The sequence below is a fragment of the Wyeomyia smithii genome, chromosome 3 (assembly GCF_029784165.1).
Source record: "Wyeomyia smithii strain HCP4-BCI-WySm-NY-G18 chromosome 3, ASM2978416v1, whole genome shotgun sequence".
Classification (NCBI taxonomy): Eukaryota; Metazoa; Arthropoda; class Insecta; order Diptera; family Culicidae; genus Wyeomyia; species Wyeomyia smithii.
Genome location: NC_073696.1, coordinates 135,514,326 through 135,538,070, shown reverse-complemented (window position 1 = coordinate 135,538,070; position 23,745 = coordinate 135,514,326). Strand labels below are relative to the sequence as shown.

At 38.2% G+C, this 23,745-nt stretch overlaps 1 protein-coding gene across 1 annotated transcript in view; it reads left to right on the top strand.

Annotated features, from left to right (window-relative positions):
- LOC129728584 (protein phosphatase 1F-like) overlaps positions 1-23,745 on the top strand; it is a 220,574-nt gene that overhangs the window by 919 nt on the left and 195,910 nt on the right. The gene's annotated exons all lie outside the window — the stretch shown is intronic.

Sequence of the window (23,745 nt, the reverse complement as noted above, 5' to 3'; positions counted from 1 at the left end):
TAATGGTTTGAAAACTGCTTTAGTTAATTGATATTTGATATTGACTACATCTTAAAAACTATTGCTAACACCACAAATATAGTCATGTAATTCTAGTGTTCAATATTTTTCTAAGAGCATTTCGTGACATCGTTAACTCAATAACTTCACAATATTTATTGAAAAGACTCATCTTACTATTAACTGGCCCGGCCATGGCATATTCTGTTCTATAAGAATTTAATACAAAAATTTTTCGCGTTCTTAATGAGCGTGTAGGAGCATAAAAGTTGAGTTTTCCAAGCAAGTTTTCCGAACTTATGCGTTGTGAAACTAAATCGTTGACAAGAGTTACCGAAGCCATTTCTCTTTTTTTTCAAGCGTTTCTATATTAATAAGCATGCAACGCGATTCATAACAAGGGAGAGGAAATGAATTCCAACCTAGTTTTCTTAGTGCATATAACAAAAACTGTTTTTGTACGGATTCGATTCTATTGGAATGTACGTCTTGATAAGGCGACCAAACAACACTACAGTATTCTAAAATAGATCTAACATATGTAACAAAGAGAGTTTTTATAGTGTACGGGTCTACGAAATGATAACTGAACCTTTTTATAAAACTTAGCATACTGTTCTGCCGCTCATAGCAAGTCCGTCCCATTTGCGTTTTCGTGCTGATGAGAAAACAGTAATTGAAAATCGTAACGCTTTGGGAGAAATATTGCACTTTTATGCTGTTTTAAACAAGACCATCAACAGAAATTGTTACTGCAATGTCAATTCAATACTTCCGCGTTATAAACCGTTCATAAACACCAAAATTTGATTAAATTATGTTGCAAACCATAAGCCGGGACCCATATGCGATTACTTTTACGTTACCTAGCCAGAATGATAGCAAACCAGTCCCATAGCCACCTACGACTGGTAATGAAAAGCAAACTACTGCAAAGCGATTCCGGTGATAGCTTGCATTTGAAACAAATCAGCCGCTGGCCGATCACCTTCTCGCGTGCTTCCACAGCATCATTAAACGATTTTGTAGTGAGAAATGTATTACAATGTGGTTGTATAACTTGCCCGCCTGATTCTTCATCTAATACTATGATTAAATTCTAAATCAGTTCAGGTGGAGGAACCTGTGACTGTTGACACGTTCTTCAAAAAATAAATCACCGTTTCTCAATTTCTACCCACGGCCAAACATGGGTAAAATACGAGAGTAGTATAAATTTTATATTGATTGGATGCTCTAATTAACAGTACAGTGACACACCTAACGGCGATGGCAGAAATGCATTGTAACCAAAAAAAGAGATGAAAAAAATGAAAATAGTAGGAGGGTGGTATTCAAGACACGACCGCATGACGTTGACTACCGTATTCTTATATTCCATTGAAGCAAATAGTAGAGGGAATTGCAACGCTTCTTTTACAAAACTTCTGTAACAAAATTTCGAGGCACTAAAAGGTACCAGTTGCCGATTATTCTCGTTTACTGGTTAGTCCGTCCAGAATTCCAGCCATTTTAGTATTTTGCAGTAGCCATTTATTACTAACAGCCACCAGCATAACGGGTGAAACCGGCACGAGATGAGCGGTACTCTTTTGTATTTCCTCCTTTCAGCTGCTAACACCTAGCGCTGTCGTGAAATTAACATCAACACAAACATGCATTATTGCAAGGTTTTTGCCGCTAGCAGCAGCAATTGTAAAACATAAAATTCAACTAACCGCTTCTATTATAAAACTGCGAGGCACCAAAAGGTGCCAGTTGCCGATTTCTTGTTTACTGGTTTCCGTCCAGAATTTCAGCCATTTTAGTATTATGCAGTAGCCACCAGCATTACGGGTGAAACCGGCACGAGATGACCGGTACTATTTTGTTTTTCCTCCTTTTAGCTGCTAACACCGAGCGTCCGTATGTATCCGGTACGGTTTAATAATGAAACTGATGGGGTGAAATGTTCGAACGATACGTTTTATACCAAGGCTTCGTCAGATAATTAGAAAGAAGGAGGGGCTGCATAGATGATGGAATGGTAGAGACAAATGTTTCTTGAAAGCTGCGCCGGCCGCTGTCGTAATATTAACACCAACACAAACATGCATTTTTGCAAGGTTTTTTCCGCTAGCAGCAGCATTTGGTAAAACAGAAAATTCAATTAGCCGCTTCTGTACCAAAATTTCGAGGCACCAAAAAGTGCCAGTTGCCGATTATATTGTTGTTTTTTGGTTAGTCCGTCCAGAATTCCAGCCATTTTAGTATTTTTTTGCAGTAGCTATTTATTACCAACAGCCACCAGCATAACGGGTGAAACCGGCACGAGATGACCGGTACTATTTTGTCTTTCCTCCTTTCAGCTGCTAACACCTAGCGCTGTCGTGAAATTAACATCAACACAAACATGCATTTTTACAAGGTTTTTTTCCGCTAGCAGCAGCAATTGTAAAACATAAAATTCAACTAACCGCTTCTATTATAAAACTGCGAGGCACCAAAAGGTGCCAGTTGCCGATTTCTTGTTTACTGGTTTCCGTCCAGAATTCCAGCCATTTTAGTATTATGCAGTAGCCACCAGCATTACGGGTGAAACCGGCACGAGATGACCGGTACTATTTTGTTTCTCCTCCTTTTAGCTGCTAACACCGAGCGTCCGTATGTATCCGGTACGGTTTAATAATGAAACTGATGGGGTGAAATGTTCGAACGATACGTTTTATACCAAGGCTTCGTCAGATAATTAGAAAGAAGGAGGGGCTACATAGATGATGGAATGGTAGAGACAAATGTTTCTTGAAAGCTGCGCCGGCCGCTGTCGTAATATTAACACCAACACAAACATGCATTTTTGCAAGGTTTTTTCCGCTAGCAGCAGCATTTGGTAAAACAGAAAATTCAATTAGCCGCTTCTGTACCAAAATTTCGAGGCACCAAAAGGTGCCAGTTGCCGATTACAGTTTCCTGGTTAGTTCGTCCAGAATTCCAGCCATTTAAGTGTTTTGCAGTAGCCATTTACTACTAAAGCCACCAGCATTACGGGTGTAACCGGCACGAGATGAGCGGTACTCTTTTGTATTTCCTCCTTTCAGCTGCTATCACCTAGCGTCCGCATGTCACTGGTGCGGTTTTGGAATCAGAATGATGGGGCGCCGGCCGCTGTCGTGAAATTAACACCAACAAAAAGATGCATATTTGCAAGGTTTTTTTTCACTAGCAGCAGCATAAACATCGGAAACGGAAAATGACAACAACAACAACAAAGTCAGATCGATTGTATCCGTTAGTGTCGACTGTGCTTGAGAAGAGAGGTAGTGATTGGCTGCGCGGTATGATTTAGACAATCGATATTAATTACCAATTTCTCAATAGTGTATCTCAAACAATAGTTTGTTTTTGTTACATAAATTTAACCGTAAAAGAATTTCTGATCGATTGATGCCAAAACCTCGAAAATCTGATTATAGATGACTGCAAAATAAGCGCTCAAAACCTGACCACTTTCCTCTGGTGTTCCCTGGTTGAATTACTAGAATTTCAAATTCAGGGGCCTAACTTCGATATAGACGTTAGTCAACGTCAAAACAACTAGTGGGATTTTTTCCTTGAAGAAAACAGCGAGATTCACACGGTCATAAAAAGGTCCACGATCATGAGAAGGCGACTAAAGGCAATTTTCCAGTTTTAAAAGACAAGAAGAATTATTTTTGGAATAGTCTTCCAGTAAAAACTTAGCATTGATAAATTTTTGTAGTTATAGTTTTAGAATTATACAAAAACATTACCGATCAACTGCCAAACAATAAGGTTTTAATTTTTATCCCATCCTCAAATGCACACATATGTAATTAGCTTTGTTCTCTCGTAATTTCATATAACAAGATATCGGCACAACAACTAACGATACCAACAGATTCTAGGAATCAGTTTTCTCTTATAGGAAACGAAATGATTTATTTTTCTAGTTATAAATGCGAAACTATAGTAAAATTCAATCGAACCGTCTATTGAAAATTACTGGTACATCAAATTCTAAACCTGCAAACCATGAACTATGTTAAACATAACATGTTTCATAATTATTTTTGACTGTGGGACTGATGATTGTGATGATTTGTTCTATGGGACCGACTTGCGATCATTTTTGCTATGGGACAAACCGACTTGCTATTTTTTTCGTAGTTTCTCAGAACTAAGTATTCAAAATTATGTGTTCTATCGAAAGTAGATGTAAAAAGGTGATGATTCCACCAATAAAGTCAAAATTGATGAAAATGCAATTGGGACGGACTTGCCATGAGGGGCAGTGTTGGATCTATTGATAATCGTATTGTAGTGATCAAAGAATGTTAACTTAGAATCCAAAGTCACTCCTAAATCTCTAATTTGATAACACCTTTCTACAACTTGATGTCCAAGAGTGCAACTGAAATGTTCAGGATTTCTTTTCCTCGTGTAGGATATAATATTACATTTTTTACGTTGAGATAAAGAAGACTTTTTTTACACCAAATGTAGAAAATGTCAAAACCTTTTGTTGGAATTGTTGGATGTCTGATTTGTGTTTTATTTCCATATACAATTTCATGTCATCGGCTTATATCAATACTTTGAGACGATTCAACACAAGGGTAACGTCATTAACAAATAAAATGAAGAGCAAAGGGCCTAAATGAGAGCCTTGTGGAACCAAATGTCACTTTTACTGGTACAGAAAGGTGTCCCTTAAACCTAACCGTTTGTGTCCTATTCGTCAAAAAAGATTCAATCCATCTAAGTAGGCCTGACTCAAATCTCATTTTTTTTTAATTTGAACATCAGCATGGAAATATCTACTCTGTCAAAAGCTTTACTAAAATCCGTGTATAGAGTTTCCAAGAAGCAAGATCAAGATCAACAAATTCAAGAAAGTTGGTAGCCGTAGACCTTCCTTTGTAAAAACCATGTTGGTTACACGTTATGCGGTTCTTTACCTGATTAAATATTTTTTGGTTTACGATAGCTTCAAAAAGTTTGGGAATACAAGATATCATTGCAATGCCACGGTAGTTTTTGATATCAGATCTCTTACCTGACTTAAAAATCGGTATAAGAAAAGATTTTTTCCAGACCGATGGAAATTGTCCGGACGTAAGGGATAAGTTGAAAAGCCAAAACAAGGGTTTTACGAAGGCAGGAGCAAGATTTTTCATAAGTGAGGGTGGAATTCCATCTGAACCTGGACCTTTTGAGGCGTCCAGTTCTTTTAGTGTTGCGAGGATTTCTTGAACAGTTATTTGCTCAATAGATACGTTATTTATTTGTTCATGCAAGTGCGAGAAATACTCAAAGTCCCTGACTTCGTCGCTATTTTTATAAACGGTTTGAAAAAACTTCGCAAAGATTTGCTTTGAGTCAGTACTGGCAAAGTCTTCATGTTGCATGCGAGATGGGAAGTTATTAGACTTCATTTTATCGTTTGCAAAATGAAAAAAATGTTTTGGGTCTGATTCAATGTTATTTTCTACCCTTGTGTTGTAGCTCTCATACGCAATAGATATTTTAGTATCCAGTTCATCACATATGTTCAAATATTTGTCCAAATTTCCTTGGTCTTTAAGTTTTTTGTAAGTTTTATGAGCTTTTTGTTTCCTATTCTTTAAGTTTTTAATTTCTCTGGTGAACCAAATGGGATCTTTTAGGCTGGCCGTTTTCTTTTTTGATTTTGGTACAGGTGAGTCTAAAACACCATACAGTGATGATAAAAAATTATCAACCGCTTTGTTCATATCTATTTCATTTTTTAGAAGTGATTGCCAGTCGATGTCAGTTAATTTACGATTGATTAGTTCAGAATTTGCTTTGGTGAAGTCATGTATGTTCAGGGTCGTGATCTCTCAGTATCAATCATTAGCGAGTACTCAATTGCAGTATGAAATTTTTCATTTTTCCATAAGGGATATTCTGCTTTGTCAACACTAAAATCTTCCGTGCAATTGGTGAATAAAAAGTCTAAAAAACAGTTTTGCTCATTCCGGATTGAGTTAACCTGATTTAATCCAAGTTGACTAAATCCGTCAAAAATAAATTGCAGAGTTTCGTTTTCTCCTACTACAGGAAGTGAAAGCGATTCATTATCATAATTTACAATAAAATCAGCCTCATTTTGATTGAAATCTATATTATACTTTAACGAGTTTTATACCCAAACCAGTCAATACTAATCGGGCTCTAACGAAATTCTTCTAACATCTATAAATAAAAAATAGCTGAGTCACATTGATCTAAAAAAACATCATGGTTGATTATTATATTTATAATAAAAATAATAGAAATTTTAAATAGAATCGATCTTACGCTGTCAATAGACATTAGATTATATTGACAAAAGAATCAATAACGATCCTAACGAAAGATATAGGCGGTTTGACGTACTGCACTTGTTTACTTTTTTTTTATTTATCGCACGCTAGCCTGGAGGGCTAACAGCGGTCTCGATCAACTAGATTAGCTGTTTTTGACACATTTTGCATGTTGTAGGATAAGCACAAGGATACATTGTGCCCCAGTGCTGCGTCGAGAGAATTTCCAGCTCGAAAAGATCCTCAACCTGAATTGTGTACATAGTTGACGTAAAAACCAACACCATCACTCGAGATAAACGCGTTTTCGTTATTTAAAGGCCAAACGGTATTGAAGCCAAATATGGCCGACTTCGAGCCACTACTTCAAATTTTCAAATGCACGACGCTCGGTAACCGTAATGTGTCACCTGTGACAACGCTATTCTATGTTCGCTGCGATGAAGCAAACATAAAATAGCGTTTTCACAAGGAACGCATTATCTATTTCCGAGTCTTGTGCTTCTGAAAATTCGAAGTGGTGACTCGAAATCGGCTGTTTGTGGCTTCAATTCCGTTCACCTTAACCCAAATAATCATATTGGGAGACAATTTCATATTTGGGAGACAAAGGGGTAAACAAATTTGAATTGAAGTTATTGGTCGTATTGCAGAATCTTGGACAAGCAGCTTGTCTCATTTGAAATACATGGCAAGTCATGTCGTTTCGACATTTGTTATAGGGTCCTGTATTCAACATCCGTTTGTATGGGTTTCAATTCGTTGGATACTGAACAAGTAAACATTTAAAATCTAAGGGCATCTTCAGCGGTGGTCCAAATCGTTGTTTTGTTCTATTTTTTTGGAATAAACTCAAAGTCACATCACCGGTGCAAATTTTGTTTTATACCAGATTTAAATTGAAAAAAAAATGAAACTGGTCTACGTTTTGGTCTATTTTTGTCATATTTTGGAACAAGAAATAGATCGTTGATCGTTGAACAGGTTTGTCGTTTTCGGCTTCAAGGAAACCACCAGCAAAAGGGGGAATTCTGGACGACCATCAGCCACCATGATGACAAATATGTTGGCTATTCGTTAATCGCCTTAATTGCAGTGGGACTAGAGGAGACCTCAAGAGGCCAGAAAAATGTTCTTCGACGACACTGAACTGAAAACGTTTAAAATGCAGCCTTGTTTCAATATCCTCAAAACCGAACCCAAGTTTGAAGAACTGCAAGATTCTAAAAGATTGATGAGATGAAAACGGAGGATAAACATCTACGCGATCAAATATTTTTCGCTACCCTACGAAGCCCTACTTGTAGCAGAAATTTTTCGATCATACCAATCCATCCTGAGAAATGTCACTGAACTACTTATTCCTTCCCCAGTAGTTTAATTGGCTAAAACTCCTTGCCGGAGACAACGGAGATTGCGGGTTCGAGTCCCGTCTGGACGAGGAAATTTTTTTTTCTAGGCCTAAAGTCACACCTTCTATTCCCGTTCATTTTCGCATCCTCGCGATCTGCATACATTGCCCGCTTTACTAAACTTGGTATTAACAAATAAAAGTCATTCATGCAGTGATTTGTTAACTTATGCTGATTTTGAATCTGATTATCTTCCTATAACTTTTTCCATATCCCGTGAAAATGTTTTAAATTCCACTGATCTGTGTTTAATTATCACAAGCCCAATTGGGAAAGAAGAAAGCTTGAATTGCGATATTGTTTTACAAAATAGTGCTGACATTGACAATAATCCGTCAATGTCAGCACTATTTTGTAAAACAAAATGATTTTTGCAAATTAATACTCAATGTCCGAAACTTATCAGTTTCTAAAGCCAGAGTGATATTTAATACACCTATTATTGACAACGAGCTTCAACTTCTTATTCGTTTGAATAGTAGGAGGGTGGTATTCAAGACACGACCGCATGCCGTTGACTACCGTATTCTTATATTCCATTAAAACAAATAGTAGAGGGAAATGCAACGCTTCTTTTATGTCACAAAATATCAAAAAATTGGTCGCAGTGACGAAAATACCCAACACGGAAAAAAAACGCTTCTTTTACAAAACTTCGAGGCACCAAAAGGTGCCAGTTGCCGATTATTCTCGTTTACTGATTAGTCCGTCCAGAATTCTAGTCATTTTAGTATTTTGCAATAGCCATGTATTACTAACAGCCACCAGCATTACGGGTGAAACCAGCACGAGATGACCGGTACTATTTTGTCTTTCCTTCTTTCAGCTGCTAACACCTAGCGCTGTCGTAAAATTAACACCAACACAAACATGCATTTTGGCAAGGTTTTTTCCGCTAGCAGCAGCATTTTGTAAAACAGAAAATTCAATTAACCGCTTCTATTTTAAAACTTCGAGGCACCAAAAGGTGCCAGTTGCCGATTATTCTTGTTTACTGGTTATTCCGTCCAGAATTCCAGCCATTTTAGTATTTTGCAGTAGCCACCAGGATTACGGGTGAAACCGGCACGAGATGACCGGTACTCTGTTTCCTTTCAGCTGCTAACACCTAGCGTCCGTATGTAACCGGTACGGTTTAGTAATGAAACTGATTGGGTGATTTTTTTCTTTTTTTTAACTCAAAGTATATTTATTCATATTTTCATATGGTTACATATGATTTACATAATAATTGTTAAGCCTTTCAAGGCTCTGCATCTTTGTTCTGAGGTTTGCTGGCTACTTATTTCTTTAGATTTACATTATTTGTGTAGAATTTTACAGTTCTTCCTTTATAGGACTTTTTTAATTGAAAAATAAATTTTTATAACCTACTTAACTACGAATAACTAACTTAAAATTAACTTAAAACTAAGGTACCAGCTCACGAATGATCTGGTGAGGTGACCTGGCGCAGGACTCTCTTAACCTAGTCAACGATGTTGTTCTCCGTTCTTCCAGCACCTGAAGACCAGCCAGGCGATGGATCTCAGAGTTTCGTGTCCTCGGAGGGGTGTTTAGGATCATACGTAATATTTTATTCTGAACAATTTGAAGTTTGTGATGATGGGTTTTAGCGCAGCCCTCCCAGACAGACAAAGCGTACTCTATGACCGATATAACTATTTGCTTGTGAACGCAAGCTTGTTGATGAGGGAAAGGGTGGATTTTCTATTAATGAGAGGATAGAGGGATTTGGTCAGTATGTTGCACATGGTAACAGTTTTCTCTACGTGTGTGCGAAATAGAAGCTTTTGGTCCAGGGAGAGACCAAGATAGACAACCTCACTCGACCATTCGATGTGGTGTTATTAAATGGATTCTCACATTTGCAGGTGGAACAAGTCGAGTTGATTTTGAATGCGGGAATATAATAGCCTGGGTCTTAGCTGCATTTATGCAGAACTTCCAGCTGTTGAAATAGTCGGATAAAACATCCAGACCCTCTTGTAGTCTACGCGTCAAAGCTCTAATCACTCAACCTTTGTAGATAATGGCAGTGTCGTCTGCAAACATAGACAGGATGCCACCACCCGGAAGGGGAGGAGCATCTGAGGTAAATATGTTGAAGAGGATGGGACCAAGAAGGCTACCCTGTGAAACCCCAGCATCTACGTTAAACGTATCCGAGGGAATGTTGTTGAGGAAGACCTGGAATGATCTATTCGACAGATAATTCTTGATGATCTTCACGAGGAAGATCGGGAAGTTGAATCGCTGCAGCTTAAACACCAGGCCATCATGCCAGACATTATCGAACGCCTTTTCGATGTCCAACAATGCCATAGCAGATGTTTTACTAACGGACTTGTTCCGCCTTAGGATCTGAGTAACTCTAGTCAGTTGGTGAACGGTGGAGTGACCCTGTCTAAACCCGAACTGTTCTGGGAGGAAGATGTTATTCTGGGCTCATTTCAAGATGGCTTGACAAAGTTTTTTTTTTAATTCTTTTAGCACCAATATTTAGTGGTTAATTTGTGGTTTCGAAATCCAATTTGTGGTAATTTGTGGTTGAGTAATTTCTGAGAAATTTTCAGAAAACTGAGTCAAGCCATCTCTGAAAATGATTTCGCTTCAAATGAATCGGATAACGATGATATATACATCAATCGAAAGCTCTTTATTTGTGGTTCACGAAAATGTAGTTTTTGTAGGCATACTTCATAATGAAATAATTAGAAAACTATTATTTAAATTTTTGAACATTGTTTAACTCTTGTTGTCAACACCGACCGTACGCGGCGCTGGTAGACCATCAAGATGATTTTTTCTCAGAAAGCTTTCGTGTAGCGATGAGTATGGTGAAACTAGAGATACTCAGAGGGAGAGATATGCGGTGAGCCAAACGAACCGTCAAAATTGGAGCCAAACGATCAAGAAAGGTAACACCACATTGAGAGGTATTGCAATCAGGTACAAAAAAGAACGTGTTCATTTCTATACGATTTTTTGTTCTATTGCCAATGAATGAGTGATTTTTATCCGGAGTTCAACAACCCTTGTGTATAGGTAACAAAATAAGTGAAGGTGTATAAAATTAAACATAAGCATAAAATATATCACCTTAACAGTTTTTGCGAAGCACTTCACTATTCTTAAGGACTTTCACCGTCACCACCGATTATACAAGTCGAATGTTAGTCAACATTGCGCTTTGAGAAGAGATCTGGCACCTCTGACATATGAAACCCAGTTGCCGAATGGGCGATTTTTTTCACCGCGAATCTCTTCCTCTTGAGTATTTCTTGGTGAACGTATGTGCTAATAGATTTTAACATATAATAGATTTTGTATGAGAAAGACCAGATCACACCCCTAGGTGTATTCATTTAGGTTTTTTTTTTTTTCAAACAATCGGTAAACGGCAAAACTACATTTCCGGAAATGATTCGACCGAAGATCCGAAGTATGTAAACAGCAGGGATACTATATGTGCAGATTTGCTGCGAAATGCAAATGTTGATCAATTAGCAGATATTTGTAGTTGACAAGCCTCCGTGTGTTTTACGTAAATTTCCTCAAAATAAGTGAAGTTTTACGTAGACATGCGAGCGTAATTTTCTCGATCTTCGGTCGAATCATTTCCGGAAATGTAGTTTTGCCGTTTACCGATTGTTTGAAAAAAAAAAACCTAAATGAATACACCTAGGGGTGTGATCTGGTCTTTCTCATACAAAATCTATTATATGTTAAAATCTATTAGCACATACGTTTTAACTCTTGGAATAAATTACAGCCTGATAATAATAAAGAACAATTTTTTGTTTCGATAAATATAATAATATTTTGGTAACCAACTACGCAACTGTATTCGACTGTTGGGTATTTTAGAAACCGGAATGATGCCTGAAGATCGAGAATGGGCCTTAGAACTGTAGGGAACGGTTGAAACGCATGGTAAATGCCCAAAGGTGTGAGTCCTGACTAGAATTAAAATTCGATATTTTCTCGTCTCAGGAATATGCTACTACAACTACCCCCTGAATAATAAAACAAAAAAGCTTTCAACGGCAGCGACAACTGTATGTCGTATACAGTAAGGTCGCTTTTTACGCGGTTTTTTTTACGCGGGTTGCTTTCCTCCATTACTCAAAAACGGTACAAGATATCGACCTCATTTCAATCACGTTTTCCGTTTTAGGCCACGAGTGATCATATATCAGTTTTTAAAAAAAATCAATTTTTGGTGTAAATACTCAAAATTTAAAATATTGAATTTTGGTCTCTAGATTGGCCACTATCTTATTCAAACGAGGTTTTAACGTTTTAGGACGGTTTTCTTTGTTATATTTGCAACTCAAAAAAGTCGTTTTTTACGCGGGCCCATACAAATTTGGAACGCATTCCCCGCGTAAAAAACGACCTTAGTGTATATAAACGACTGTTGATATGTTCTAGATAACCCACTAGCACTAACATCGGCAGGTGCCAGTACTATGCTCATCCAACGCCGCGTACGGTCGGTGTTGACAACAAGAGGTAAACAATGTTCAAAAATTCAAATAATAGTTTTTTAATTATTTTAATATGAACTATGCCTACAAAAACTACATTTTCGTGAACCACAAATTAAGAGCTTTCGATTGATGTATATACCATCGTTGTCCGATTCATTTGAAGCGCAATCATTTTCAGAGATGACTTGACTCAGTTTCCTGAAAATTTCTCAGAAATTACTCAACCACAAATTACCACAAATTGGATTTCGAAACCACAAATTAACCACTAAATATTGGTGCTAAAAGAATTAAAAAAAAATACTTTGTCAAGCCATCTTGAAATGAGCTTATTCTGGTTCACGAATTCTACTAAGCGGCTAAGAATCAGTTTTTCGTACAACTTCGAGATGCACGATAATAGGCTGATGGGACGATAGTTTTAAGCGTTGGTAGGGTCCTTACCGAATTTGTGGATGGGGATCACTTTCGCTAACTTCCAGCGAGACGGAAAGTAGCTGAGCTCCAGAAACTTATTAAAGATCGCTGCCAGTTGTTCGAAAAATTCTCGACTCAAGTTTTTCAACTCAAGGTTGAGGATCTCATCGACGCCAGCGGCCTTCATGTTCTTGGTGTGCTTGATGGCAGCTAACACCTCATCAGCAGATGTTTTAGATTCATCGGGAAGGATTGAGGGAAGATCGGCAACTCTAGTTATTACTTCCTGGACGGCATGCTCGTGCGGGCTAACCATGGCATGACCCAAATTATGAGAGTTGACAAAATGCTGACCAAGTGCATTGGCTTTTTCAGATGCTGTTAGAAGGAAATGAGCGGGGATTGGTGTTGGGGGTGATAGAGGGGGAATAGGTCTCGGTTTGGTTTTCAAAATTTTGGTAAGTCTCCAGAACGGCTTTCCACGGACTGGGAGGGAGCGAAGATGTTGAGCAAAATGTTTTTTTCTTAGATCCACCAGCCTGGCTTTGATGATTTTATTGAGACGATTGATATTGGTCTTCAGGTGAGGCAGGCCAGAGCGCTGGTACTGTCGTCTAATAGTATTACGGAATTGGATATATCGTTTGGTTGTGTTGTCTAGGTTCAGAGAGTTACTCACCAGACTGGAAGCCGGCACATGTAGATCCCGAGCCTGGGATAACGCTTCATCGATGGAGTGAAGACACTGGTCGATGTTTTCTGAGGACTCAAGCTGGACGCTGTAGTCTATTGCGTTGTCCACACATCGCTGGAACCGCGCCCAATCGACTCGATGGTAGTTACGCCGAAAGACTTGGAATCGATTAGCAGAGGATCCAACTTCGACTACCACTGAGAAGTGGTCCGAGCTGAGTTCTTGGTGTACAACCGGGTTGGTGATGTTGCTCATATTGGAGATGAACAGGTCGATGGTTGTGTGTATTCCGGATCTGCTCAACCGGTCACCCGCAATGATGAACTGTCGCTGCCTCTGAGTCAGTTTGATGATGTCGCTTCTTTGGTTCGTTGCCGTTCCGTCCCTTGCGTTGACTTGCTTGGGACAGTAGGCTGCGATGATGGTAATGGGACCGACTCCAGTGGTTACTTCCAATCCCACGGCCTCAATGGCTTTGAGTTGGAAACTTGGTAGCAGATGACAGCTTATTTCACGCCGAAGAGCAATAGCCACACCTCCTCCAGAAGAATATGCTCGATCCAGCCGTATCACCTCAGGTTTGAGATGCGTCTCCGTGATGACTGCAATGTCTATTTTCTGTACGTTGAGGAAGTCAACAAGCTCGTAATTCTTGTTTCTGATGGGGCAAGCGTTCCAGTTAGCAATCTTGATGATTTCACGGTCCATATTTGGAAGCGATCATCACCGCAGACTGCAGTTGTTCAGCTCTACTTTTGCAATTGCGAAAAGTGTTGATGCATTCCACGACCAGTGAAACGTATTGCTCCATGGTGAGCATGGGCTCGTTTTCAGTTGTGCCAGTTGCTTGGGAGAAAGTCATCGCGGACGAGTTCCCTTGGAGACCTGGTGGCGGTGAACGGCTACCGGATTTCGTTGCTTCAGCATACGTAGAGGCAGCTGTGACTGGTTTGGTGGTTGGTTTCAGCGGTAGCGGGGCGAGCAAAGGTATGGGGTGCCGGGAGCCAATGGTAGGGAACTCCTTTGTGTTGTTTGGGGGAACCTTTCGGCGACCTGGTTGATTATCGGTGGAGGCCCGCTTTCGAATCTCGATGGACTCTCGCGTTTCGGGCACGTTCTACTGGTTGCTTTGGCGCACACCGGATCGGCGGTCTTCATCAGCTGGCAGGCATCGGGGGCGTGCGTTTGGCCACACTTGATGCAACGGTACGCCATATGGCAATTTTTAGTCCCGTGTCCAAACAGCAGGCAGTTAGAGCATTGGGTGACGTCACGATGCACTGGTTTGTAGCGCTCCCAGGCTACGATGATGTGAAAAAGTGCTCGGATAGACTGCAAGTCCGCCAGGCACGTTGATTACGAGATATAATTGATCACGATACTTCCGAGTTTTGTTGTGCCGCGTCGTCTTGTGGATCTGGATTGGTTTGAGTCCATTTGCCTTCAGTTCCTCCAACAGGGTGTCAACTTCCATGTCAGGAAGACCGCGGAGAACAACCTTGAGGGGTTTTCCTGCTTCGATGTCATGGGAGAAATATTCCACTTCGTGTTTCTGCAGTATCACTTGCACCGCCTTGTAATGATTCAACGACGGAACCATCAGTTTGTATCCTTCAGTGCACATGCGGATGGTGCATTTCAGTCCTTTGTCGATATAAAACACAATTGCTTCACGTAGTCCTTCCGGGAAGCCTTTCACATAGAAAGGCGGGATTTACTCCTTCTTCACTACTTCGGGATCCGTGGCGTTTTCCAGGACAGCGAATCTGTTGCTGGCCAAAAGCTTTTTAGCCGCAGGATCAGGCGTATTGTCAGGCCGAGGCTTTTTCCCCGTACTGGAACTGGTTTTTAATATACCCATATTAGGGTTCACCGTAGCGTCGGTTTCCAACGCGAACACACAAACTTACGAACGAACGTACAAAACGAACGGAGCGAAAATAAACTACTGTACTGCTCAACAAGCTAGCAGAATCTGGATCCGATCGATGGGGTGAAATGTTCAAACGGTACGTTTTATACCAAGGCTTCGTCAGATAATTAGAAAGAAGGAGGAGCTAAGTAGATGATGAAATGGTAAGAAAAAATTTTTTCTTGAAAGTTGCGCCGGTCGCTGTCGTTATATTAACACCAGCACAAACATGCATTTTCGCAAGGTTTTTTTTTTCGCTAGCAGCAGCATTTTGTAAAACAGAAAATTCAATTAACCGCTTCTATTATAAAACTTCGAGGCACCAATAGGTGCCAGTTGCAGATTATTCTCGTTTACTAGTTAGTCCGTCCAGAATTCCAGCCATTTTAGTATTTTGCAGTAGCCATGTATTACTAACAGCCACCAGTATTACGGGCGAAACCGGCACGAGATGACCGGTACTATTTTGTTTTTCCTCCTTTCAGCTGCTAACACCTAGCGTCCGTATGTGATCGGTACGGTTTAGTATAGAAACTGATGGGGTGAAATGCTCGAAAGGTACGCTTTATACCAAGGCTTCGTCAGTTAGTTAGAAAGAAGGAGGAGCTACATAGAGAATGGATTGACAAGGAACGCAAATAAACATCGGAAACAGAAAGTGACAACAACAATAACAACAAAGTCAGATCGATTGTATCCGTTAGTGTCGACTGTGCTTGGGAAGAGAGGTAGTGATTGGCTGCGCGGTATGATTTAGACAATCGATATTAATTACCAATTTTTCAATAGTGTATCTCAAACAATAGTTTGTTTTTGTTACATAAATTTAACCGTAAAAGAATTTCTGATCGATTGATGCCAAAACCTCGAAAACCTGATTATAGATGACTGCAAAATAAGCGCTCAAAACCTGACCTTTTTGCCTTTCTCCTAGAAAGGTATAGCAATCACTGAAAAAACCAAAGGTATAAAAGTGCTCCAAAGGGTCGAATCTCGTATATCAATCGACTTAGTTCGACGAGCTGAGCATTTTCTGTATGTGTGTGTGTATGTATGTAACGGTCTCCCAATCTCACTCGATTTTCTCAGAGATGGCTGGACCGATTTTCATGAAACTAATTGCAAATGAAAGGTCTAGTTGCCCCATAAGACCCTATTGAATTTGATTGTAATCGGATTTTTAGTTTCGAGGTTATGTATCAAAATGTGAAAATCACAAAACTTCATTATCTCAGAAACTACAAAACCGTTTTGAACAAATTGGTATCAAAAGAACGGGCTTGTTTTTTGAACTATTTGTGAAATAATTTTATAATGATTGAACATGTAGTTCAAAAGTTATGGAAAGAAACGTGTTTCAAACACTGTTTAAACTCACTCACTTTTCTCAGAGATGGCTGGACCGATTTCCACACAATTAGTGTCATATGGAAGGTCTTGTTGCCCCATAAGACCCTATTGAATTTTATTGTTGTTGGACTTTAGCTTTGTCCGTTATGTATAATAATGTGAAATCAGGCTATGACAAGAAACATGTTTCTAAGACTGTTTGAACTCACCCACTTTTCTCAGAGATGGATGGACCGATTTTCACAAAATAAGTTGCAATAGAAAGGTCTAGTTGCCTGATAACACCCTATTGAATTTTATTATAATCGGACTGTAACTTTTTTTGTTATGTATCAAAATGTAAAAGTTATGAAACTCCATTATCTCAGAAACTACACAACCGATTTGAACAAAATAGGTTTTAAATGAACGGGATGTCTTTAAAACCCCTAAATAACGAATTTTATGATGATTGAACATGTAGTTCGAAAGTTATGAAAAGAAACGTGTTCAGAAAACTTTATCAAATTCACTCGTTTTGCCAAAGATGGCATCACTGATTTCAACAATCTTAGTTTTAAATTGAAGGTTTAGTTGCTTTATAGGTACCCATTTTATTTGATTATGGTGCTTATTACGGGAGTCACTTCACGGTGAAATCAGAGTGAAGTGAATGAAGTCCTATTACGGGACTCACGTAAGTGAGAAAAACGTCGCAAGGTGACATCTGCCGTGAAATCTGGGTTATTATGAGTGGCATATGAGTGAAGTGGAAACGGAAAAAGCGACGTTTCGCGTGGAATTATTTCACGGCCATTTTGAACGGTGAAATGATTCCACGAAAATGCCAGAAGTCTTAAAGTTGATTGATTTGTGATCTAATGGTAAATATTGGATTAATTCTCCAGTAACGAAACGAATCAGAATTTGATCCGTGCCCTAAAGCGGTCAAATTTTCATTTTTTTGCCCGATGAAAAAAATGCAAACTAGTTTGGGAAATTTTTGATACCGAAAAAAACATTTTTTTTATGCCGAATGTCTTAGAAATGCAGAACACGTCAAGATCTGGTGTTATCTAAAAAACGGGAAAAAACGACTTTCTGGGACTTAGACATTTTTGAGCTGGGAAACAATCTCATTTCACTTGTCCTATTCTCAATTTCACTTCACTGTCAATCTCACTCCACGGAGGTGATTTTTGTCACCTCACTTGAGGTGGAATCGGGAATAGGTCTAAAAAAGTGAAGTGAGCGTGAGAGTGAAATATATTTCACCGTGAAGTGACTCCCGTAATAAGCACCTATAACACTGGTTGACAAAATCGAAAAAAATGCTGCTTCAAAGCACATAATAGTTGCCCTAGAAAGAAAAAAATTCACAGGAAAAGCTATAATTTTTCATTTTTTCTTAGTTTGACCTTCGGGGCAACACTTGTGTTGACCAGTGTAATCGGTTTTTTACTTTATCCATTATGTGTTAAATTGTAAAAATATTGAAAATCTCTTCTTTCAAAGATTACACGACTTATTTAAAGAAAACAGGTGTCACAAATTCGGATTTCAAAATGAAGTATAAAGTTGATTCCTGGTCTCTGAGCATCATCCCGGGTACTGAAAAACTCACATTGGGCAATGTTTTTCCCTTTTAGACTGGTAGAAACCGAAAGCTACTGTCTAGAAATTTAAAATGGCGTCTGAAGATGATTTCTGGCCTCAGGGTATCATACCGCTTCCCCAAATCGTATTGGATGATATTTGTCACTTTAGGCTGTTGATCGGAAACTGTCGCCATCTTCGCCATCTAAATACCCAGATCAGGCAGTTCGGTAATTTTATGATGGATTTTTATGATTATCAGGCAACCAGAAGTGGTCATCTGGATTGAAATTAGGTTTTAGGTCGGATTCTGGGTATAATCCAGGTTTCAAGAACCCATCTTGATTGGTATTTGGCCATTCATTGGATGCCTCTCAGAAACGATCAGTAATATCAACTGCGTTAAAGAATTTCAATTTCACTGATAAGATCATTCAAATCAATGTATAAGGAACAACATTTAATTATGCATTATTTGAAATCTACTGACTAACGTTGACTTAAATAATCTGAATATTTATAGGCAGTATATGAGTACAAATCGATTATACCACAATCAAAAACGAAATCGCATCATATAGTTGAAAGAATTTAATGTTATTTGCATGTATATGTGTTAATTTATATTCATATCGTCGGTTTCGTGCAACACCGGCACAACTCAAAAACATAGTTTCGAGAAAAACGCGTTTGAATATTTGCGTCGAAAATCTATTTTTCGATTTTCAAGAAAACTTTGAAGTTTAAGATTACCAATCCGTATTTAACACCTTTGGGTCTATTATGCACATATTACGTGCTCACGTTGTCCAAGTTAAAACCTTATTGACGTAGGACTACGTCTAACCGCATTATATTGAGATACATTCTGCGGAAAACTAAAACCAAGGTGTAACGTTGGAATGAAAGATTTCAAACGGTGATATTGATGTAACCACATGACGGATCATAGTAATCAATATGCCGTTGTAATGATAAAACGATGGACAATTTTGTGATTCTTCATATATCATGGTTACTCGATTGTTAAACAGTGAAAATTGATGAAAAGTTTCAAGGTCGTATTTTCACGAACAATGTACCAATCACATGCGAGCACGCCTGGCACAGACTTCATGAGTGGATACCAACTGCCTGCTATGACAACCTCTACATAAGTGGCAAAAAAAATTGGACAGAATCTCCCCGTCCCAACAGGTCAACTAATATTTGCTTCTATGAACCTAGACTATTTTGATGTCTTGAAAGTGAAGCTTTTTCGGAAAGTTCGTAACAACCTCCTTTATCAGACACGATAAACGATCTGATGTGAGAATGTTTTTAAAACTGATGTCTTGAAGGAAAACACGCTGGCACAGGCAACAGTACTGTACCGAGCCATGTATGAGAAGACGGTCGCTCGTCGTCAGTGCAGTAGCACTCGATTGCCATTTGTGTGCAGTCAAGCCAAGTGGAAACAATGTAGCTGCTGTCGACGTACAGTGGTGCGTGTTCGCACACTACGCTGTGCGGCCGGGGATAAAATAATTCTGTACGCAAGAGTATATCACGATGTTGGATGTTGCATCCAATATGTGATTACAACTGAACGGATTTTGACCACCAATGCTCTGATCGAACGACGAAGGTTGCCAAAGCTTGTGATACAATAATTGGCATATTATTGAATAGTAGATTAGTAAAAAGTTCAGTTGAAATTCACTTTTTCTAGTTCAGTTTCGCAAATGTTTTCTCATCGTTTTAAAGTGGTTATTGTATTACTACCCCTGAACAGATATCAAACACCGATGTCTTGATCGACAAGTAGAATATTGCGAAAGATTGTAATAGTATAATAATTAAAATATTTTTTCAACAAAAGTTGGGTTAAAAATCGAGTAGATGGCATTTGAACTGCAACCGTGGTGATATTCATATCCATGTTTAAAAACTTCTTTCAAATTCCTAAAATTTGAAGTTGCATTGAGTTGCTGTCTTTTTGGATTTTACACTCTGGTTGTTCTCAGATAAATTCGAATGGCCAATAGGCTATTTAAAAGACAATAGAAAATCAATATGCTTCGTTAAGATTTTTAAACAGATAGTCCAGATAGCTCGTTTAAGCTGTACTGATGGTTATATTTTTCCAAATTTTTCAAATAAATATGACAATCCCAGTAGCATCACCCGGTTGTGGTATAGAGAAAAACCAAATTATATGAATCTTGACGTTAGGTTTTAAACATTCATATTCGTATTTTTCAATTACAAAAATATTACATCAGCATCTGCAAGAAACTATTTAGATACTAAAAATATAAACACAACCTTTCATTGCCGGACTTGTAATTGAACAACATTATGCAAACATCAGTTGGAGAGGTTAATGTTGTTTATCAAACTGAGCTAGGTTTATTTTTGAAGGAAACAGATGACTTTCAAATATGGCATTTTGTTGTTTGTTTTTTTTTCTTATTGGTATCTTAAAACTGATTTTTTTTTCTGGTTCTGCTTAATGAATAAACGTTTCAGTTGGCCTAAAATAAAAATAAAAAGAATGTTAACATTCTCATAAATTTAAATGTCAGTTTCAAAATTTTTTTAAATCTAGATTTTCCATTAAAAATTGCAACTCTTTATCGTTATATTTCCAACTAACTTGTAAATACAGGATTTTTTTATGTGACATCTTTGCTAAACAGTTGTAAGAAACTGACAATGATGCTGCTTTGGAATCGGTGAGTGAGCTATCTTTCACAAGCGCAATTGAAGATGAAAGGAAATTTACTTCCTACTAAATCGTTCTTAATTAAGACCTATATAAAAAATTGCCTTTTCGCGTGTTGAAGAAAATTGATTGCATTAGTATGAAAGGTATTCATTAATGTTGAAAACAGTATTTTTTTTCTTCTCAAATAGAGGTCTGCAAATAAATAATCAGCATTTTCTCAGTTGTCAAAATCAAACCATGTTAAAAATAAACGCTTTTCTTTTTATGACTTTCTGGTGGCATATGACCTTAACAATATGTGACCACCAATGAACTAGTTTTAGAATTGTAAATCGTAAGAGGTGTCGCTTGATGGATTTAGGCTCAAAAATCTGGAAGTATTCGGAACGCAAAGGGGACAGGTCCGCATGAAGCCTTTAACGACCTAGACACTTGATTTGACCCTTCCGAGTAATTAGAGGTATAGCATGTCTATTATATTACCGGAACTTGTTCCGGTCATATCTCCAGAACCGTCTTACTGATTCCGGTATTCCGTTTCGGCATTATAAAGGACAAAATGCCTTTCTTTTGGTGGTTGTTGAGCTTGAATTGGCTAAAAGCAAAACAAGAAAACTATAAATTATGGTTAAACATAACCGCTCGTTTTTGGCTTATGTGTGCCAAAGTCGAACCGTACCAAAATTTAACCGTGCCGAACAGTCTTAATTCTCAAAATGAAATATAAAACTATCGTAGACCTACGTTAAACATGCGGTCGTGTCTTGGATACCACCCTCGTACTATTTTTACTAACTTTATGGAGAAATTTCGATGTGTGCAGCAAAGGCACTTCTTCTCATAACTCTGGAATTTTTGTGATTTTCGAAATGGGATTTCGTGTGATGAAACTTAACAGTAGTTGGCATCGTTTGCCATCAAAAACTCAAAAATGCAAAATTTTGAGTTGTGCCAGTGTTGCACGAAGCCGATGATATGTTAAATTTGAAATGTTCGGTATAGTTGTGCTGTTGGCTACCAAAAAATCCAGCAGAAATAATCAAGGTGTATTTTTTAAGTGTTGGAGTAAATCTATTTTAACAAATTATAAGTTCGAAGGAGAAAAGCTGGGTCTCACCGCTAGGTGGATTAATTTAGGTTTTCCCTAGTTTTCGTTGGTTGAATTACTAGATTTTCAAATTCAGGTGCCTAACTTCGATATAGACGTTAGTCAAAGTCAAAAACATACGGAGACGTCAATATCAAAGAACTCATGATCCTGCTTTGAAAGTTGTTTTTAAAGATTTACAAACGGAAATCAAACATAGATTCACTCTCTTGCGAAATGAAAATTTCATGAGAGAAGTTGAACAACTAAAACCATATTCCAAACATTTCTGGAAGCTTTCGAAGATTCTTAAGAAACCTTCAAAGCCCATTCCAGTCCTCAAAGATGGTGATCACATATTTCTTACGAATGAACAAAAACGTGCTCAGCAGTTCGAGAGTGTTCATTTTAATTTTAATTTAAACGTAATGAGTCCTATTGAAAATAAAGTATTACAAAAGTATGATCAGATCACCAGTCAAGAATTTCTTTCTGAAGAGTAACAGGAAACAAACTTGAATAAAATACAAACTGTTATCAAGAACTTCAGAAATATGAAAGCATCAGGAGATGATGGGATTTTTTAAATCCTCCTCAAAAGACTTCCCGAAAGCTCTTTAAGAGCAGAATCGCGCCAAATGATCTGGAAATACGCTAAAGTTTAATCGACCATTTTTGATATGAATGAAACTTTCCACACGTATTTGGCTTAGCAAACTGAGCATTTTTCACCGATGAAGAGATTTTTTACACCCATGAGTTATATTCTAAAAGGACGTATGCCTTTTAGCATAGGTTTTATTCGAAGCATTGTAGCCCAGAAACCGTAGGTTGTATAGAAAAACTGTCTAAGAATGAGTTGTAGGAAGTTAAAAATGCATCATAAAAAATATACACTGTACAAAAAAAAATTCTGACCAAAAATAGTACGAGGGTGGTATCCAAGACACGACCGCATGTTTGACGTAGGACTACGATAGTTTTATATTTTATTTAGAGAATTCAGACTCTGTTCGATTTGACCACGTTTCACTTTCGACACGGTTCGACTTTGGCACACATAAGCCAAAAACGAGCGGTTAGGTTCAATCATAATTTCTAGTTTTCTTGTTTTGCTTTTAACCAATTCAAACTCAACAACCACCAAAAGAAAGGCATTTTGTCCATTATGTTGCCGAATCCGAAACCAAAATAGACATGATCAAAGCAGTACTTAATACCGTGCTATACCTCTAATTACTCGGAAGGGTCATATCAAGTGTCTAGGTCGTTGAAGGCTTCATGCGGACCTGTCCCCGTTGCGTTCCGGATACTTTCAGATTATTGAGCCTAAATCCATCGAGCGACACCTCTAACAACTTACAATCCTAAAACTAGTTCATTGGTGGCCACATATCGTTAAGGTCATATGCCACCAGAAAGTCATAAAAAGAAAAGCGTTTATTTTTAACATGGTCCGATTTTGACAACTGAAAAAATTCTGATTATTTATTTGCAGACATCTATCCAAGAAGAAAAAAATACTGTTTTTAACATTGATGAATACCTTTCATCCTAATGCAGTCAATTTTCTTCAACACGCGAAAAGGCAATTTTTTATATAGGTCTTAATAAAGAACGAATTAGTAGAAAGTAAAGTTCCTTTATCTTCAATTGCGCTTGTGAAAGATAGCTCACTCACCGATTCCAAAGCAGCATCATTGTCAGTTTCTTGCAACTGCTTAGCAAAGATGTCACATAAAAAAATCCTGTATTTACAAGTTCGT